Source organism: Equus asinus, chromosome 10, assembly GCF_041296235.1.
Source record: "Equus asinus isolate D_3611 breed Donkey chromosome 10, EquAss-T2T_v2, whole genome shotgun sequence".
NCBI classification, from domain to species: Eukaryota; Metazoa; Chordata; class Mammalia; order Perissodactyla; family Equidae; genus Equus; species Equus asinus.
This window is the reverse complement of record NC_091799.1, coordinates 38,817,019-38,834,058: the sequence shown is the minus strand read 5'-3', so window position 1 is coordinate 38,834,058 and position 17,040 is coordinate 38,817,019. Positions and strand designations below refer to the sequence as shown.

Genomic DNA, 17,040 nt, shown 5'->3' with positions numbered 1-17,040 from the left:
CTTTTCAGTTATTCGTATTCTGTTACACAGTTTATTATACTTTTTGAATAATTTCTGTAAAGGTCTTGTGCATGCTTTGTTAGGATAAAACCAAGATACTTTATATTTTTGTTATTTTCATCGTATTTGTTTCTGTTATGTTTGCTAATCATTCAAGAACTATTGATTTTTCCATTGATCTTACAGCCCGAAGTCTTACCGATTATTCTTATTAGGGCTTGTAAATTTTTTAGTCTCTTTTTACTGATACTTCCACCATTTTCTTGTCTTATGATTTTGACCAGGACAAGTAAGTCTATGTTAAATAGTAGCTGTAAGAGTGGGCATCTTTATTTATTCCAGATCTTAATGAGAATGAATAAACTGCCTCTGTCAAGTATTAATGGGTAGTATTCTGCTATAGGTTTTTGGCATATAGTTTCCTTTCAAGATTAGAAAATTATCTTTTGTTTGTGAACTTCAAATAGTTTATCCGAAAATTATGAATTAACCTTCACCAAATTTATTTCCTACATCTCTTAAAAGAATTACTTTTTATTTTATTCATTCACTGGTGATGTTTACCACATGTTTAAGGAAGGATAGTCCATATGTCATACAATAACAGTTCTTACTTCCTTGGATTGTTACAAATAAAAGCATTTAGAAATGAATCTGGGATCTCGTTAAGATGGCGCTGTGAGCAGACGTTGAACTTGCCTCCTACCATGAACACAACCAGGTTACAACAATTTTGGGAAGAATCACCCTGGATTGAAAACTGAAAACTGGATAAAAAGAATCCCTATGACAAGGGACAGTCCTGATGAAAGCAGAAGAGGCAGTAACTCCGGCAGGAGAAGAAAAAAGCTACCTTTGGGAGCAGCGGAGCTTCTCAGCTGGCCAGGCGGGAGCCAACCTAAGCTACGCAGCCCTCCCTGGAGGAGTGAGGTCTGGAGCGGGGGCAATACTGCTATAACCATTCTTCGGACTCAGCCCAACTGAGAGGGGGGTCTTACTGTCTGGCTTGGCTGGCTATTAACTGCAGTGAGGACATTCCCAGAAAAGCTATTGGCCGAAAGCCAAAAAGATCCGCATCTTAAAGGGACCACGCACAAACTCACTCATTGCAGCAACCTAAAATCACCAGACAGAAGGCTGACTGTCCTTTGGTGAAACAAGACTCACCTGGTGGGCTCTGGGGGCATCTTGGTGAGAGGGGGATCCTCTCCGGAGACTGAGACATTGGTGGGGGCCATTGTTCTGAGATGGTCCAGGTGTGCTGATATGACACCGGTGGGGGCCATTGAGGTGCCTCCCTTGGGCTGTTAGCCCAGGGGTCTACCACACCCACTAGAGCACAGATTTAATCCAGTTCAGCCAGGGCAGGAAACCCGCCCTAGGGACTGGCCTCACCTAACAGCAAACCCTCAGGCTACTTTTCAGCCTGCATTGACTAAGTGCCTTGATCCTCTACAGGCAGGCAAGGGTGTCTGCCTCTGTGGGGCAGGGCTTGTGTGAGGACCAGGTGAACTGTGGGGGGCATTGGCGCAGAGGTGGGGGCCTCTGCAGTGTGGCGGTGGGGTACGCTCCAGGGGGTTGAGAAGTGTGCACCGACAGGGACTGTGTTGACAGTGTATGTCGTCCAGTGGGGGGGGGGTGAAGCTTATCAGCGGTAGAAGACTTATGCTTCACAAATAGCCATAAAAAGGATCAGCCCCAATTTCCAAAGCCTGAAACAACTGAGGGCCTCCATGCCAAGGGCTAGCCCCACTAAGCTGCATCCCTAAGAGAACTGACAACAGCCTTGTTGGCCTCAGGCCTATCACAACTGTACACCCCTGAGCCTAGCAAACAGCTATACTGGGTACCAACCCAATTAAGAGGACAATTGCAATAAGAGTGTGCTGATAGACTTTGTAGCCAACAGTGCTGAGGCCACTCCAAACCGGATTTGCAAACAGCTGGCCAGGGAAGGAGAGATCAGACTCCCTGGGTACCTGCAGTGGGAGCAACCCTGCCACAGCAGAAGAACACAAGTAGCCCACAAAGGGGTCACTCCTGGTTCTTATGGTCTGGTGACGAGAGGGAAGCACACTGTTGGGCCTCATAAGGCATCTCATACATAAGGCCACTTCTCCAAGATCAGGAGACATAGCTGACTCACCTAGTACAAAGAACATAGCACAGAGAAAGAGGCATAATGAGGAGGCAAAGGAATACTTTCCAAGCAAGGGAACAGTACAAAACCCCAGAAAAAGAACTAAGTGAAACAGAAACTAGCGACGTCCTCGACAAAGAATTCAAACAAAATATAATGAGGATGCTCACAGATATGTGGAGAAGAATGGATGAACACAGTGAGCACATCAGCAAAGAACTGGAAGATATAAAAAAAAAAACAATCAGAAATGAAGACTACAGGGCTGGCCCCGTGGCCGAGTGGTTAAGTTCGCGTGCTCCGCTGCAGGCGGCCCAGTGTTTCATCGGTTCGAATCCTGGGCGCGGACATGGCACTGCTCGTCAGACCACGCTGAGGCAGCGTCCCACATGCCACAACTAGAGGAACCCACAACGAAGAATACACAACTATGTACCGGGGGGCTTTGGGGAGAAAAAGGAAAAAATAAAATCTTTAAAAAAAAAAAAAAAAAGAAATGAAGACTACAATACTCGAAATGAGAAATTCACTAGAGGGACTCAATATCAGAGTAGAGGAAGCAGAAGAACGGATCAGTGAGCTAGATGAAAGATTAGAGGAAATCACCCAAGCAGAACAGAAAAGAGAAAAAAGAATCAGACAGAATGAGAACAGTGTAAGGGAACTCTGGGACAATATCAAGCGTGCTAACGTTCAGATTATAGGTGTCCCAGAAGGAGAAGAGAGAGACAAAGGGGCAGAAGATTTATTTGTCGAAATAATAGAGGAAAATTTTCCTAACCTGAGGAAGGAAACAGACATCCAAGTTCAGGAAGCACAGAGAGCTCCAAACAAGAGAAGCCCAAAGAGGCCCACACCAAGACATATTATAATCAAAATGTCCAAAATTAAAGACAAAGAGAGAATCCTAAAAGTAGCAAGAGAAAGGCCACAAGTGACATATAAAGGGAAGCCCATCAGGCTGTCAGCGGACTTCTCAGTTGAGACCCTACAGGCGAGAAGAAATTGGCACGACATATTTAAAGTCTAGTAAAGTCTAGTAAAGCTAAAAGGAAAAAACCTACAACCAAGAATACTCTATCCATCAACGCTGTCATTCAGAATGGAAGGAGAGATAAAGAGCTTCCCAGACAAGCAAAAATTAAAGGAGTTTATCACCAAGAAACCAGTTCTACAAGAAATGCTGAAGGGACTTATTTAAGTGGGAAAGCAATGACCACAAATAGAGATAAAAGAAAAAAATTATCAAAAAAACCCAAAACAACAACAACAAGGAAAAACAGGCAATAAAATCACTTAAAAGTATAGTAAAGGCAGCAGATCAACTACCTGTGAAGATAATATGAAGGTTAAAAGACAAATGTACTAAAATTACCTATTTCAATAATAAGAGGGTAATGGATAGACACACACTAAACAAAAGACTATATATGATGTGAAAAATATATAATGTGGGAAGAGGGGAGTGAAAAAGTAGACCTTTTAGAAAGAGGTCAAGCTAAAGAGTCTATCTACTCAATATAGACTGTTATATGCATAGTATATTAAATAGGATCCTCATGGTAACCACAAACCAGAAACCTATAACAAGCAGGAAAAAAAGTAAGACAAAAGAAATCAAACATATTACTAAAGATAGCCATCAAACCACAAGGGAAGAGAACAAATGAAAAAGAAAGGAACTGAGAAGAACTACTAAAACACCCCAAAAAAAGAAAAAGTGACAAAATGGCAATAAATACATGTTTATCAATAGCTACCTTAAATGTCAATGGGCTAAATGCTCCAATAAAATGCCATAGGGTGGCCAACTGGATAAAAAAACAAGATCCATGTATATCCTGCATACAAGAGACACACTTCAGACCTACAGACACTCGCAAACTGAAAGTGAAAGGATGGAAAAAGATATTCCATTCAAATGGCAAAGAAAAGAAAGCAGAGGGTAGCAATATTATATCAGAGAAAATAGACTTTAAATCAAAAACTGTAACAAGAGACAAAAATGGGCACTACATAATGATAAAGGGAATAATCCAACAAGAAAATATAACACTTGTAAATATCTACGCACCCAACGTAGGAGCATCTAAATATATAAAGCAATTATTAACAGACATAAGAGGAGAAATAGACAGTAACACAATGATAGTAGGGGACTTTAACACTCCACTTACACCAATGGATAGATCATCCAAACAGAAGATCAATAAGGAAACATTCTCCTTAAAGGACACATTAGACCAGATAGACTTAGTAGATATATACAGAACATTCCATCCAAACACCACAGAATACACATTCTTTTCAAATGCCCATGGAACCTTCTCCAGGATTGATCACATATTAGGCCACAAAACAAGTCTCAATAAATTTAAGAAGATCGAAATAATACCATGCATCTTTTCTGACCACAAAGGTATGAAACTAGAAATCAACTACAGAAAGAAAACCAGAAAAGCCACAAAAATGTGGAGATTGAACAAAATGCTACTGAACAATGATTGGGTCAATGAAGAAATCAAAGAAGAAATTAAAAAATTCCTGGAGACAAATCAAAATGAAAACACGACATGCCAAAATCTGTGGGATACAGCAAAAGCAGATCTAAGAGGGAAGTTTATAGCAATTCAGGCCTACCTCAACAAAGAAGAAAAATCCCAAATAGACAATCTAAAAGTGCACCTAAAGGTACTGGAAAAAGAACAACAAACAAAGCCCAAAATCAGCAGAAGGAAGGAAATAATAAAAATCAGAGTAGAAATAAACGAAATAGAGACTAAAAAAAAATCGAAAAAATTAATGAAACCAAGAGCTAGTTCTTCAAAAATATAAACAAAATTGACAAACCCTTAGCTAGACTCACCAAGAAAAAAAGAGAGAAGGCTCAAATAAATAAAATCAGAAATGAAAGAGGAGAGATTACAACGCACACCTCAGAAATACAAAAGATAATAAGAGAATACTATGAAAAGCCATACGCCAAAAAATTGGATAATCTAGAAGAAATGGATAAATTCTTAGAAACATTCAACCTTCCCATCTGGATCAAGAAGAATGTAGAAAATTTGAATAGACCGATCACCACTAAGGAGATCGAAACAGCAATCAAAAACCTCCCAAAAAATAAAAGTCCAGGACTAGATGGCTTCTCTGGTGATTTCTACCAAACGTTGAAAGAAGACTTAATACCTATCCTTCTCAAACTCTTCCAAAAAACTGAAGAGGAGGTGAGGCTTCCTAACTCCTTCTACGAAGCCAACATTATCCTGATACCAAAACCAGACAAGGACAACACAAAAAAAGAAAATTACAGGCCAATATCACTGATGAACATCAATGCAAAAATCCTCAACAAAATACTAGCAAATCGAATACAACAATATATTAAAAAGATCATACATCATGATCAAATGGGTTTCATTCCGGGGATGCAGGGATGGTTCAACATCCGCAAATCTATCAACGTGATACACCACATTAACAAAATGAAGACTAAAAATCACGTGATCATCTCAATAGATGCAGAGAAAGCATTTGACAAGATACAGCATCCATTTATGATAAAAACTCTTAATAAAATCGGTATAGAAGGAAAATACCTCAACATAATAAAGGCCATATATGACAAACCCACAGCAAATATCATTCCCAATGGAGAAAAACTGAAAGCTATCCCTCTAAGAACAGGAACCAGACAAGGATGCCCACTGTCACCACTCTTATTTAACATAGTATTGGAAGTCCTAGCCAGAGCAATCAGGCAAGCAAAAGAAATAAAAGGGATCCACATTGGAAAAGAAGAAGTGAAACTGTCACTCTTTGCAGATGACATGATTTTATATCTAGAAAACCCTAAAGAGTCCACTAAAAAACTTTTAGAAATAATAAAGGAATACAGTCAAGTTGCGGGATACAAAATCAATGTACAAAAACCCGTTGCATTTCTATACACTAACAACGAAGCAGCAGAAAGAGAAATTAAGAATACAATTCTATTTACAATTGCAAAAAAGAATAAAATACCTAGGAATAAACTTAATGAAAGAAGTGAAAGATCTGTAAGCTGAAAACTATAAAACATTGTTGAAAGAAATCGAAGAAGACACAAAGAAACGGAAAGATATTCCGTGCTCTTGGATTGGAAGAATTAACATTGTTAAAATGTCCATACTTCCTAAAGCAATCTATAGATTCAACGCAATCCTTATCAAAGTTCCAACCACATTTTTACAGAAATAGAACAAAGAATCCCAAAATTTATATGGAACAACAAAAGACCCTGAATAGCCAAAGGATTCCTGAGAAAAAAAAACAAAGCTGGAGGTATCACACTCCCCAATTTCAAATTATACTACAAAGCCATAGTAACCAAAACAGCATGGTCCTGGCACAAAAACAGACACACAGATCAATGGAACAAAACTGAGAGCCCAGAAGTAAACCCACACGTTTATGGACAGCTAATATTCAACAAGGGAGCCAAGAGCATACGATGGAGAAAGGAGAGTCTCTTCAATAAATGGTGTTGGGAAAATGGGATAGCCACATGCAAAAGAATGAAAGTAGACTATTCCCTTACACCATGCACAAAAATCAACTCAAAATGGATTAAAGACTTGAATGTAAGACCGAAAACCATGAGACTTCTAGAACAAAACATAGGCAGTATGCTCAATGACATTGGTCTGAGCAGCATATTTTCAAGTCCCATGTCTGACCGGGCAAGGGAAACAAAAGAAAAAATGAACAAATGGGGCTACATCAAACTAAAAAGCTTCTGCACAGCAAAGGAAACCATCAACAAAATGAAAAGACAACCTAACAATTGGGAGAAGATACTTGCAAACCACATATCAGATAAGGGGTTAATATCCAAAATATACAAAGAACTCATACAGCTCAACAACAAAAAGTCCAGCAATCCAATTAGAAAATGGGCAAAAGATCTGAACAGAGATTTCTCCAAAATAGATATACAGATAGCCAAGAGGCATACGAAAAGATGCTCAACATCATTAGCTATCAGGGAAATGCAAATCAAAACCACAATGAGGTATCACCTCACTCCAGTCAGAATGGCTATAATTAACAAGACAGGAAACATCAAATGTTGGAGAGGGTGTGGAGAGAAGGGAACCCTCGTACACTGCTGGTAGCAGTGCAAACTGGTGCAGCCACTATGGAAAGCAGTATGGAGTATCCTCAGAAAATTAAGGATAGATCTACCATATGATCCAGCTCTCCCACTGCTGGGTATTTATCCAATGAACTTGAAAATACAAAGGCGTAAAGATACTTGCACCCCTATGTTTATTGCGGCATTATACACAATAGCCAAGACTTGGAAGCAACCTAGGTGCCCATCAAGGGATGAACGGATAAAGAAGATGTGGTATTTATACACAATGGACTACTACTCAGCCATAAGAAATGATGAAATCCGGCCATTTGTGACAACATGGATGGACCTTGAGGGTATTATGCTGAGTGAAATAAGTCAGAGGGAGAAAGTCAAATACCATATGATCTCATAAGAAAAAGATAAAAACAACAACAACAACAAAAACATAGCATTGGAGATTGGACTGGTGGTTACCATTGGGGAAGGCGGGATGGGGGAGGGCAAAAGGGGTGATTAGGGTCACATGTGAGGGGATGCACTATAATTAGTGTTCGGGTGGTGAACATGATGTAATGTATACAAAATTCGAAATATGATGTACATCCGAAAAAAATAAAAATTAAAAAAAATTTAAAAAATAAAAAAAAAGAGCTGACTAAAAAAAAAGAAATGAAGCTGGCATAGAGTAATCAATGCATATATTACTATTATTATTATTATTGCTAATAAAATTCTTGAAAATGCAGATTATTAAAATTACTTATTACATTGGTTGTTTCCAAACTCTGCCCCTTGGAATCCTCTAAAAACTGAATTGAGGGAGGAAGAGTGAATAAAGTGCTAAGGGGAAATGCCTTCTCCTTCCCTGCGAACCCATGTAACTTCAACCAGAGAAACTATCTTTTGTTTGTTTTATATATTATTCTTCTGTACAAATTTTATCTGCTAGGAACTAATGGTTGCATGTCCTTGGTTTAGTTAATTGCATGTATTTTGAATAAAAGCACTGTTATTACAGTTGGTCCCTAAATGATAGTTCTCACAAGAGGTGAAAATAAATCAGGAGGAGCCTACAATACACATTACATCTCTCTATTCATAATAAAATTGGCTTTGTAAATACTTTTAATTCATTTCTATTAAAAAACCCTTATTTATTGAACAGATGCTTCCTCATCATATTGAGGTAGATACTGAAGTAATATAAAGATATGCCCTGTCAATAGGCTGCCGTCCTCAGTGAGGCTCTACGCAAATACATAATGAATACTTACACTGCCAGCAGACCATACTGAGCTCTGAAGAGACTCAACCACACAAGACTACATTATGACTTTTATGGGCACTGGGCACTTTTGCCTTCATGGGCCCTTTCTTCCATGAAATCATATTAAAAGTTATATTTTACATCTGCATTGGTATAAAGATATATATGATAATATTATGCATTAAAACTTAAAGAAATCATTTTTTCTTTCAGATTTTCAAGAAATCAAAACATTTTGATAGGCTCCTAACAGCATAGTAGGCTTACTGGGCCTAGTGGATAAGTCAGCCCTGCAGCAATGGGTTAAGAATTCACGTACATATACAATTCTGTCAGGTCATATAAATGATGCAAGTTAACAAATAAACATGTTAATATTCATCTCCAGTGAGAAGCAGATAAGAGAGAGAGGAGGGCACTCTGGGAGAATGGAGAACATGCTTCAAATCCAATGGGTCATGTGTAACTGAGCTCCATGATGGAAACGGATCCAATGTTTTCAAATATTATCACTTATTTGAAGACAAACTGAAAGTATAGATTTTTATCCCATTCTCCTGCTTTTGAAATGTTGACCTCCAACACAAATTTAAAATATGGTACAGGATTCACTGCCAAATAAAGCCCATCTTTCTGCTGCCTCCAGACTCTGGGGCACTGATTTGCAGTCAATGTGTTAAGAGGCAGAACTAGTAAGAATGGTAATAAACTTGTTTAGGATCCAAATGTCCTATAATCAAATATCTTCTCTCTTAACCCTGAGGAAATCAGGCTAGGATTCCTGCTCTAGTGGCCTGGATTCATAGTAAAAAAATTCTCTCATGGCTATATTGTTGTATCTAAATAGAGAACCATGATAACACAGAATATGATTCTTAAAAGAGAAGCTCTTGCAGACACTGTATTAACAAATTTCTGTTCTATCATCCACAGAGTGCCTGTTGGAGAAAGGGCATATGTAATATGGAGAGAACCAATGATTCCATGTTGACAGAATTTGTCCTGGTTGGGCTTTCTGTCCACCCAAAGCTCCAGACAGTTTTCTTTGTGCTAGTTTTGTGGGTGTACCTGATGATCCTGCTGGGAAGTGGAGTCCTCATCTCTGTAATCATCTGTGATTCTCACTTTCACACCCCAGTGTATTTCCTTCTCTGTAATCTTTCCTTTCTGGACATTTGTTATACAAGCTCCTTTGTCCCGCTAATTCTGGACAGCTTCATGACAGGAAGAAAAAGAGTTTCCTTCTCCGGGTGCATGGTGCAAATGTTTCTCTCCTTTGCCATGGGGGCCACAAAGTGTGAGTTTCTAGGCATGATGGTACTTGACTGCTATGTGGCCATCTGCTACCCACTGAGATACCCTGCTATCATGAGCAAAGGTACCTACGTGCCCATGGCAGCTGGATCTTGGGTTGCTGGGCTTGTGGACTCCGTGGTGCAGGCATCTCTCACAATACAATTACCATTCTGTGCTAACAATGTCATTAACTACTTTGTCTGTGAAATTCTAGCTACCCTAGAACTGGCCTGTGCTGATATTTCAATCAGTGTGATCAGCATGGCAGGGTCAAATTGATTCTTCTGGTTATTCCATTGCTGGTACTTTCCATCTCTTACATTTTTATTCTTGCCACTATTCTGAGGATCTCTTCCACTGAAGGAAAACATGAGTCCTTCTCCACCTGCTCAGCCCACCTGACAGTGGCGATTATATTCTATGGAACCATCTTCTTCATGTACACAAAGCCCAGATCTAAAAGCTCTGTTGGTCCAGATAATCAAGGCATCTCTGAGGTCCTCATCTCCCTCTCCTATGGAGTGACGACCCCCATGGTCAATCCTCTCATCTATAGTCTGAGGAACAAAGATGTAAAGACTGCTGTGAGGAACATGCTTTACACCATGTGACTCAGTATTCCAAGCTGCTGCAGATACAAAATTCAAATAGAGAAAATCACTGTGTGAAAACAATTTCACTGTGTGTCATTCAAAACTATATGATAGAAATATTTTGGTTGCATTTGTTACTATTAGTTTTTGTTCAAACTGCAGAAATATAATATGCTTGTGTTTTTACAAAACATGATTATGGAAATGTAAAACATTGAACATTTCTTAGGAAGTCCCAGCAAAACATAATCACTCTTAAACCTTTAGAAAATAAAAAAGGCAAAAGGTGTCCTAAAAAGCACTTTGTGGGGGTGGGCTGGTGGCATAGTGGTTAAGTTTACCCGCTCCACGTCCATGGCCCAGGATTCGCAGGTTCAGATCCCTGGTGTGGACCTACACACCACTAATCAAGCCATGCTGTGGCGGTGTCACACATATAAAATAGAGGAAGATTGGCACAGATGTTAGCTCAGGGCCAATCTTCCTCACTAAAACAAGACAGAAAACACTTTGTCACATAAAAATAAGTACATTATTAATTAATGATTCAAAGTGATTGTTAATCAGTACATGAAATATTGCATATTCATTTTTAATTTGTTAATTTATTTACTATTTGTATCCACCACACATATAAGCACTGTGAGAGTAGGAACTTGTCTCCTTCTTACCCTACATCATCCCAAAGAAGTATAATAGAATATGACACATAGTAGATGCTTAATAAATATATTTTGAATAAATAAATGAACTTCAGTATGTATTAACGTAGAAATGCATATCTGTGATATCTGAGGTAACAAAGGTTATTCAAAAATAGATTTGATTCAATGTAATATTTTCTAAATAAAGTAGATTGGCATGCTGTCATGTGAACTTCCTTGTCATATGTACTACCTTTTCTTTCTTATGGGATGTGTAATATAATGCAGAGGAACATATTTTATTTACCAGCTACCACAACTTTTGTGGGTCTGGTACATAATGAGACAAAGATAACTGAAAAAGTCCTTTAGTAATTCATCCTAAGATTTAACCTAATAAATAGAGATGGCATGGTAGCAGAGAATTCCTCTTGGCCTTTGAGATCAGGTTGGAATGAGGACTTCTTTCCTTCTCTGCATTGGACCATACAGCTCCTAATCAGTAGGAGAACTAGAAAGAACTGGTAACTGACAAAATTTGCAATAAGAGGATAAGAAGTGGCAAAAGACAAAAACTCAAGTTGTTCAATGACCTGAGGAGTTACAGGGTTTTGGGCATTGAAGGATAAGAAAAAGATAGCACAAAACCGAGAGAATCTCTATTGTCTGAAGAGTGCAGCCAGGTGGAGCAATGTCAATGTGAGGAATATAAGTCCCATTTCCATAGAAAGAATTGACTTAGATGTGTCAATAGAGGAAAGCATTCCTTTTTTCCAATCCTTTGAGGAGTTTATGAGAGTTGAAATATAGAACACAAATCTAAAGTAAAAGACTACAGCTACTTCCAAATTGCAAAAGTAAGCCCACAATATCTTCCTTTCTCATCAACGCATAAATGTTGTTTCTTCATGAGATTAAATAAGATAATTCAGGCATAGTGCTAAATAGTGCCTAGAACATCCTAAATGTCTAATAAACATTGGCTGCTTATTATTATTAGCATTGGGTGCACTTTAATAGGTCATAATGTTTTGAGTAGGCACAAAATTTTCATCCTTACTTTTTGTGGAGTAATTTTGATGCTATGACACTATCGTCTCTCAGCTTCAACTCTACTTTTCTGTGCTCTGCTTTGTGAGTTAGCATTTGGACACTGAAAACTACATGTCTGCTTTACTGGTAGGTTTCTGCTAAATTATTCCAAAAGAGTTGCTAGGTACAGCATCTATTTATGCTAAAAACACTGAATAAAATGGGTATAGAAGGAAAGTATCACAACACAATAAAGGCCATATATGATAAACCTACAGCTAATATTCTCAACGGAGAAAAACTGAAAGATATCCCTCTAAAAACAGGAACCAGAAGAGGATGCCCACTTTCAAGACTCTTATTTAACATTGTATTGGAAGTCTTATCAAGAGCAATCAGGCAAGAAAAACAAATAAAAGAGACCCAAATTGGAAAAGAATAAGTAAAACACTCACTGTTTGCAGACAACATAATTCCACATACAGAAAACCCTAAAGAATCCACAAGAAAGCTATTAGAAATAATCAGCAACTACAGCAAAGTTTCAGGATACAAAATCAACATACAAAAATAGTTGCATTTCTATACACTAATAACAAACTAGCAGAAAGAGAAGTCAAAAATACAATCCAGGGGCCAGCCTGATGACGCAGCTGTTAAGTTCACATGTTCTGATTCAGCAGCCAGAGGTTCTCTGGTTCAAATCATGGGTGCGGAGCTACACACCACTTATCAAGTCATGCTGCTACACGTGTCCCACATCTTAAATGGAGGAATATGGGCACAAATGTTGGCTCAGAGCCAATCTTCCTCAGAGGAAAAAGGAGGATTGGTGGCAGATGTTAGCTCAGAGTCAATCTTCCTCAGAAAAAATAAAACTACAATGAGATATCAACTCAATTCTGTCATAATGGCTATAATTAACAAGACAGGAAACAACAAATGTTGGAGAGGATGTGGAGAGAAGGGAACTCTAATACACAGCTCGTGGGGGTACAAACTGGTGCAGCCTCTATGGAAAACAGTATGGAGATTCTCAGAAAATTAAGAATAGAACTACCATATGATCCAGCTACTCCACTGCTGGGTATTTATCCAAAGAACATTCAAACATGAATGTGTAAAGATACATGAATCCCTATGTTCATTGCAACATTATTCACAATAGCAGAGACTTAGAAGCAACCTAGGTGCCCATGAAGGGACTAATGGATAAAGAAGATGTGGTATATGTATATATATATATATATATATATATATATATATATATATATATATATATAATGGAATACTACTTAGCCATAAGAAATGATGAAATCTGGCCATTTGTGACAACATGGGTGCACCCTGAGGGTATTATGCTAAGCAAAATAAGTCAGAGGAAGAAAGTAAAATACAGTGTGATCTCACTCATAAGTAGAAGCTAAAGACAACAACAAACCGTCACAGAGAGACAGAGCTTGGAATGGTGGTTCCCAGAGGGGAAGTGGGGAAGGGGAAAGGCAAAAGAGGTCATTAGGCACATGTGTGTGGTGATTGATTTTAATTAGTCTTTGGGTGGTGAACGTGATGTAATCTACCCAAGAATGGAAATATAATGATGTCCACCCGAAATTTATAGAATGTTATAAACCGATGTTATGGCAATAAGAAAAAAAAAAAAGAGTTGCTAGAGAGACAAAAGAAGGTTGGAGGAAGACAGAGGTCTTGAGCTTCACTATTTGCTTCGTGTTCCTGTCAGCATCACCCCAGCTATGATTCTTCATCAGGACAATGGCAGCTCCTTAGCTGGTACCTGTATTAGTTTCAGTTTTTACATCTTCTTTTCTGTAACCCACAAACAGTGGCCTACTATTGCCACTCCTCAGAGGTTTGAATCTGTCACTCAGCTTTTACTTCTGGTAAATGTATAGCCCTGTCAAGTCTTTACTCTGTCTTGAGGTATATTTAAAAGCAATGGAATATGCAATTCTCTGCTTGAGAAATGTAGTGCCTCAGATGGAGTGTGAGCACTAATTTTGGCCAAACTATTCCATACACAACTAAATGACAGAAGGTCCTGAGAAGGACATTTGTGTGTCTTCTGCAGTTTCTCTCTTGTTTCTAAAACATAGATTATGAAAATCTCTTTAGTATAATCCAAAATTATATAATAATCATATGATCATATAAAAGGAAAACATTGAGTAGTTTACCAAACTCTGAAATATATGTGATAAGGGATAAACTTAGGACCTTGAGAGAAAGACACAGAGGTATAATTCTTTTCTTTCACCAATGCATACCTAGCACCCACCTAAGCTCTCTACCTTGTACATACTGTACTATTTCTATAAATTTGTTGAATTCATACATAAGTAAGTAAATAATGAATTAAAAAATATCTTCAGGAAGGTACATTTAATTTCCAAAATAATTTATCAAGATCATATTATTGGACCCTCATGATAACTCTTCAAAAGCTAGTATTTCCCCAACTTCACAAAGAGAAAATCTAGTTCCAGCAATGAAGAAATATCTGAAGTCACAACCAAGATGTGGGAAGTCCTTTATTTGAATAAAACAATTAACAAACTTAACAACTCAACTATTGTGAAATAAACCTTCTTCTAATCCACATATGGAACATGTATAAAAATTGATATTTTCTTAGGCTGAAAACAAGAACCAGCAAATTACAAAGAAATTATATTAAACAGTCCATATTCTCTCAATTAAATTAACAGTAATTAATTAAAAAGCTCTAAAACATGAGATAATTAAAACACTCTTCTAAATGACTAATAACTAGAGGTGATATTCAAAATATTTAACAAATTCTATAGCAAGTGCTCCAATGCATCAGAATGAATGCCTGCCATAAAAAAAATCAATTCGGCCATACTAATGTAGGCCAGCTAAATCTCAGCATTGCTTATAGATCGGAAAAAAACTACAGGCAAAAAATTATAACCAGATCTGAGCTTGTACGTGTTTGCATAGCTGTACAGGTTCTTCACAGTTAGTGTCCATTCTGATTGGGTGGTAGCTGTCTCAGAATTTGTAAAATATTTTCAATAGCAACCTTGCTAAGAAACGAAATCTAATTGAACACTGCAAATTAAAATTTGCTAGGTAGAGAAAGACGTTTCCTGAGGGAAATGTTCATACTTCAATTCTATGAGAAACTTGGCTTCATAAGGAAGACAGAAGGAAGGAAACAAAAAGAAAATAAAGATAAGGATAAGGAACTATCTAGAGAATTTGAATGCAAAGCCAAAATGCAAGGCATTATGTTCTATATTTACATCTAATTATTTCTTACTAAATCTTCACAATAATCTTGAAAAATATATCTCATTGCTCTCTATTTATAGATGAAGAGATTAGGATCATACAGGTTCTAAGTGAGACAGCTAGTTTTCAGACCATAGTCTTGACATTATTTCCTTTACTGTCTATTAATCAGGAGGAAAATATCCTGAAGTCCAGTTCCATCTGAATCAGGAAAATTTATCCACAAATATTAGAGGGCAAGAAACTTAAGATATCCTAACTAGATTTAACTTCAGAATTTCTCCAGAGCTGTTAAAATGATAGATAGATGAGTTCAGGGGACTGTGATGATCAAGTCCTTAGTGATTGTGGCAAAGGCCATGAACAAGAGTGGATAACACTTTGACGTGCTCTTGATCACACTATTGCATCATCCTCTTGAGAAACTCATTGATATCCCTGTATTTACAGGTAACAGATAGTAATCAGCAGGAACCAAGTGTTTTAACCAACCAGAAAATTGCTCAATAAACCTAGGGTCATGGTTTTTCAGTGTGATGCACTTTGGGGAAGATGAATTCTTAGGGTGTGAGAATTTTTGGTTTATCAAGGGAAGCAGAAAACATAACTGGTTAGGAGACTGGATGCAAAGTCAAACTGTTTAGATTGGAATCACACCTCCAGATCTACTCTACTACTCTACTAGCCTATGCAAGTAATTTAACTTCTCTGAACCTCAGTTTCACATCTGTTGTGAGGAATAAATGTACCAGTTCACACATCAGCATTTTACAGCACTTCTCTTACGCTAGAGAAAGGATCTTAGCTTAAAACACCAAGGAGCCAGAGGAATTGGGAGAATTCATATATAACCAGGTTTGCTTGTGGTGATGGTAGATCACTAGGTTGATGGCATCTAGCCAGTATATGAAGATCCATATTTAAACACTAATGAAGCACATTCCATTTGGTGCTGTAGGAGGTGTGATTTTTGAATCATATATTGTTGGTAATCTCTTTGCAGTATATGAGAAAAGCAGAGCACCATTACTAACTCCACCCCACTTTTTAGGGAAGCAAGAAGTGGAACCACTAAAAGGAGAGGCAAGTAGGCACCTAAGAGGTAGAAAAAGAAGCACTGCTATGTAGACTCAGCAAGATCACAAAGGGAGAACATCAATAAGCCTAAAAGGGAATAGCCTATCTCTAAGAAAGGAAATTGGAGATATGGACCTTGTTGCTATCAGAGATATTAATGTGGAGCTAGGAAGGATGACCCAGTTCACTTGGGAATCGCTCATGCAGGACAGGCTGGAGAGGTATCAGTGGTAAATCCAAAGTTGTCATAGGCTCAGTAAGACCCTAAATAAACATAAAAGAGAAATAATTTTACTGAGCCCAGATAGGAAATTCTTATGACTCTCCTTAAACAATACCCATGAGGTTTCCAGAGAAATGGGAAAAGGAAGGAAGCGCCCTCTTCTCTGTTTCAGATTAATTAAAAATGAAGCAACCATTTCAGTGACTAATGTCTTCTGTAGGTCAGGGAAGGGAGCACACTAAACATCACTTATGTTGCAGATACATTTTATCCTCATAAAACCCCTAAGATATTCGTGTTTTATACAGTAAGGGATGTGGAGTCCCAAAAACTTATACAAATGGCCCTAGGTCACACACTTAGGAGG

At 37.9% G+C, this 17,040-nt stretch overlaps 1 pseudogene; it reads left to right on the top strand.

The window, feature by feature from the left end:
• Positions 1 to 9,495: 9,495 nt before the first annotated feature.
• On the top strand, positions 9,496 to 16,771 carry LOC106830465 (olfactory receptor 13C8-like; annotated as a pseudogene).
• Positions 16,772 to 17,040: the final 269 nt, after the last annotated feature.